This window comes from Dicentrarchus labrax, unplaced genomic scaffold, assembly GCF_905237075.1.
Source record: "Dicentrarchus labrax unplaced genomic scaffold, dlabrax2021, whole genome shotgun sequence".
In the NCBI taxonomy this organism is placed as follows: Eukaryota; Metazoa; Chordata; class Actinopteri; family Moronidae; genus Dicentrarchus; species Dicentrarchus labrax.
In genome coordinates, this window is record NW_026136710.1 from 1002571 (window position 1) to 1007570 (window position 5000).

Below are 5000 nucleotides of genomic sequence, written 5' to 3' on the forward strand. Positions count from 1 at the left end.
ACTCTAAGTGCATTTAATTATTTTTAACTTCAGTAGCTATGATGCTAATGATATGCTGATGCTAACAGTGGTGTAGAGCTACGTTTACGGTGGTTTAAAGTGGTTTACAGTGGTTTAAAGTGGTTTACAGTGGTTTAGGGTGGTTTAGGGTGGTTTAAAGTGGTTTACAGTGGTTTACAGTGGTTTAGGGTGGTTTACAGTGGTTTACGGTGGTTTACAGTGGTTTACGGTGGTTTAGGGTGGTTTAGGGTGGTTTAAAGTGGTTTACAGTGGTTTAGGGTGGTTTAGGGTGGTTTAAAGTGGTTTACAGTGGTTTACAGTGGTTTAGGGTGGTTTAAAGTGGTTTACGGTGGTTTACAGTGGTTTAGGGTGGTTTAAAGTGGTTTACAGTGGTTTACGGTGGTTTAGGGTGGTTTACGGTGGTTTAGGGTGGTTTAGGGTGGTTTAGGGTGGTTTTTTAGGTGGTTTAGGGTGGTTTAAAGTGGTTTACAGTGGTTTAAAGTGGTTTACGGTGGTAAATGGTTTACAGTGGTTTACGGTGGTTTACGGTGGTTTAGGGTGGTTTACGGTGGTTTAAAGTGGTTTAGGGTGGTTTACGGTGGTTTACGGTGGTTTAGGGTGGTTTAAAGTGGTTTAGGGTGGTTTAAAGTGGTTTACGGTGGTTTACGGTGGTTTACAGTGGTTTACGGTGGTTTAGGGTGGTTTAGGGTGGTTTACGGTGGTTTAGGGTGGTTTAAAGGGGTTTAAGGTGGTTTACGGTGGTTTACAGTGGTTTAAAGTGGTTTACGGTGGTTTACGGTGGTTTAGGGTGGTTTACGGTGGTTTACGGTGGTTTAGGGTGGTTTACGGTGGTTTAAAGTGGTTTACGGTGGTTTACAGTGGTTTAAAGTGGTTTACGGTGGTTTACGGTGGTTTAGGGTGGTTTAAAGTGGTTTACGGTGGTTTAGGGTGGTTTAAAGTGGTTTAAAGTGGTTTACAGTGGTTTACGGTGGTTTAGGGTGGTTTAAAGTGGTTTACGGTGGTTTAGGGTGGTTTACGGTGGTTTACGGTGGTTTAGGGTGGTTTACGGTGGTTTAGGGTGGTTTAAGGTGGTTTACAGTGGTTTAGGGTGGTTTAAAGGGGTTTACAGTGGTTTACAGTGGTTTAAAGTGGTTTACGGTGGTTTACGGTGGTTTAGGGTGGTTTAAAGTGGTTTACAGTGGTTTAGGGTGGTTTAAAGTGGTTTACAGTGGTTTAAAGTGGTTTACGGTGGTTTAGGGTGGTTTACAGTGGTTTAAAGTGGTTTACGGTGGTTAAAAGTGGGTAAACTTCATGATGGAAGTGCTAATGCTAACAGTGTTGCTAACCCTCTCTTCTCGCATTCTCAGGCAGCGGATGCTAAGCCCCGCCCACTTCCTGCAGACCATTTTGCACATCGTTCAGGTGGTCGTCAGCTACTTCCTGATGCTCGTCTTCATGACCTACAACGCTTACCTCTGCATCGCTGTGGCAGCGGGCGCCGGCATGGGCTACTTCCTGTTTAGCTGGCGAAAGGCGGTTGTTGTCGACATCACTGAGCACTGCCATTAGCTAGCATAGCTAGTTAGCGTGGCAGTGGGAGATTTGCTGATCACAATCGATAAACGCTAAGACTCTCACTCTATGTTAGCACGCTAGCCAACCTCGAACTACAAACCTGGGGAGGTAGCTGATAAAACAAGACACTAAATTACTCGGTAACCATGGTAACACCTTGTTCTAACGTTAAGGTAGTTAGCGATTAATAAAATCTCTCGGCAGAAAACGACAAACACTTTCATCAAGTTTGGTTGTTTTGTTTCTTTTTTTTATGAACTCCTGCTGGTGCGCGAGCCGGCCAATCACAGCTCAGATCACCTCAGAAGTTTCTGATTGGCCAAAATGACGTCAAACTGTCTTTTATTTTGTTTTTATTTTTAGTGCCATGACAACTGGAAGGTTAGCACTAACTGCTACTAGCCAAAACGTTAGCATGCGTAGCTCACATATACACTTAACTTTTAGTTAGCATTGTTAGCAGCTCATTAGACGAGCCACCAATCATAAAACCATATTTAAACATTGAGAATATAATATATTAGGAAATAGATGTTTTACTAAAGTTTTCGTTCAGTTTTTTTGATTTAAAGGAAATTTATTAAAACATTTGAGGTTTTTTTGTTCGTCAAGTTTCTACATTTTTCTTTTAAAATTATAATCACATAAATTCAGCCAACGAGCCACTATTCCAATTTATCAGCCAACTATCCTGAATTAAATTTAAAAAAATTATAAATATTACATGTTGTCCGCGAGCTGGCCAATCAGAGCTCAGATTGATTGATTTCAAACATAAAACATGTATTTTCTTCTAACAACCTTTTCCCAGGTTTTCTTTTTAAATAAAAACATCCTGAGACCAGAACAGGTTTTCATATTTTGAGGTAAATTTTCTGAATTAAATTTAGAAAAAGAAATGCTGAGTTTCTTCCGGCCGCCGTCGGCCTTAAACCAACACCTGTTGCCTTAATGTGGCGTCCTGGCGTCCTGACTAGAGGCCAGTGTTTGAGTTTTAGGTGCTGCTGTTAACGGTTCAGCTCTCAGATCTTTACTGCTTTAATTTCCTGAGTCAGAGGAAATGAAGGATGAAAAACGTCTGACTGTGTCCAAACTTAAATCGTCGTTTTCTGTCTGAAATGGATGTCATTGTGATTTATTGTAATTTTTATTTTTATGGATTCACACTGAGATGTGGGCGGAGTTTACTTACTGGACCAATCAGGTTGCGGGGACAGATTGCCGTTACTGGATTCTTATTCTGAACAAAGCACAGCGACACTATGTGGCCAAATGTAAAGGGACAAGCCTGACCACAGTGATGTGTATTGATCAGACTCCATTCAGTGGTGTTATTAGCTGTCCACAGACTTTTGTCCTGCAGCAGATGAAAACTGTCAGATTTCAGGTTCATTCTCCTCTCAGTGTGAATCTGCTCGTCTCTGTTGATGTTGTTGGAAATGAAGTTGTCTGAAGGAAACTGTCGATCCAGAATATTAATGTCTGAATGTTTGAATTGTCACAAATGCTGGAATCATTGAAAAAAAAAAATACACAAAGTTTATGAAAAAACGTATTGTCGTCTCGTCTGTCGGAGAAAATTAACTCCAGATTCAATAATACAACAAACTCTGATAGATATAGATAATCTATATGTGTATAATATCTGTATACAGATAGATATAATATATTAAATATATTATATCTATATTGTATGTAATCTATAATATAGATTATATATAATAAAGTGTTTCATTTGATTTGGAACAAGAGTTTAACCCTTGAAGCACCTTTTAAAACGAACATACAAGTTTGAACCTGGGGACCCAAAATGGTCCCTCATAAGTGTCACAAAAATGTAATATATTAATATTTTTCTTCACTTTCACCGCATCAAATCTTTTCAACAACTTCAGGCCTAACCAAAGATAATAAAGTTTTTACAATTTTTAAAATATTTGTTATGTTATTCTGCCCTTTCTGTCATAAGATGTCATGTGTATGGTCTTTTGCCTGTGTTCACAATTCAAGGCACAAACCACTGATTTAAAGTTTTACATGCATGTGCTCCACATTTGATGCACTTTTGTCCAAACCCTTCTGCACTGTGGGCACAAGACACACTGCCTCTGCTTTCTGGAGGGCCTTGGCTGTGGCTCCTCCTCCTCCTCCTCTTCCTCCTCCTGACTATGGACCTGGCCCTGGCCTTGTAGGACCAGGCTGGCTGCAGACGGTCCTCTGGGCAAATGGCAGGGACTTTTCATGTGTGGGGACCACAGGATTTCCCCCATTTTTTTGGTCTCCATGGAGAGGTGTCATCCTCCATTGCCTCTTCCTCTTCCTCCTCCTCTTCCTCCACTGAGCTGCATGGCACTGGCAGGAACCTGGCTGTAGTATAGCCTCCTGCAACCCTGCGTCCTCATATGGGGACATAGTTTTATAGTAAAAAGAAAAGTCCTGATTTCCTCATGAGGACATCATTTTTTGTGAAAACTACAAATTGTTCAAAAACAATGCTTGTTTCTACGTCTATCAGGTCCTACTAATCCTAAATAACAATTGAAAATGCACCCCAAACAAAAGCTATCAGGAGGGAAAAAGAACATTGAGTGGTCTGAAGACTAGAAAGGTATTTTATACAAGTACAGATCCATTTACCATTTACCATTCTGACTATTTACCACTATTCTAACTACTCTCACACACTTCTAACATTCACCTGCATAAACAGGCTATACCCCGCATCCAACAGGAGAGAGGAGGCGCTCTCTCTCTCTCTCTCTCACACACACACTATTTTATATCTCTCCCAACATACCAAGACCATTTTTATGGTGTTCAGTTTTTTTTTATTGCCATGCATTTTGCAAGGTAAGAGGGCCAGGCCTCCATTGACACTGTGTGTGATGAAGCTCTGCTGCCCCTGGTGGTTTGGGGGGGTCATCAGACCTAAAACCTGTTTTCCCTGTATTTTGAAGGTAGTGGCTTAGATTTATTAGGTATTCATGGGAAAAGCATTATAACATGTCACAATTACAGTATATCAAAAATATGTGGTTATAATGAGAGTCAGTGTGTCCACGTCAGGCCCGAGGGTAAAGGGTGTAGGTAAATATTCAGAGCTCCTATCCTATACACCTTACGATAGAGGGGATCATGGAGTTTTACAAAAAAACAAATCCTGGCCACGTTTCATACAATTAGCCTTTAAACTGATATATTGAGAATCAAATAAGCTGAATGTACACGTTTGGTCCCCCAATGTGCCTCGAGGGTTAAGGAAGTTTAGTTTCCATGAAAGAGATTTGGGAGAATCACTGTGATCAATATATTGATATTTATATATATCAATATACTTTATTGATTGATTATATTATATTACAATGTAAACCCCACGTGGGTCCAGCAGGTGGCGCAATACAACCCGCAGAAGAAGAAGAAGAAGA

At 40.5% G+C, this 5000-nt stretch overlaps 1 protein-coding gene across 1 annotated transcript in view; it reads left to right on the forward strand.

Annotated features, from left to right (window-relative positions):
• Positions 1–4978: 4978 nt before the first annotated feature.
• The window catches only part of slc25a46 (solute carrier family 25 member 46), a 7896-nt gene continuing 7874 nt past the window's right edge, over positions 4979–5000 (forward strand). The window contains exon 1 of the mRNA XM_051411850.1: positions 4979–5000. This exon is cut by the window's right edge and continues 457 nt beyond it. The gene's annotated coding sequence lies outside the window, so the exon portion shown is untranslated.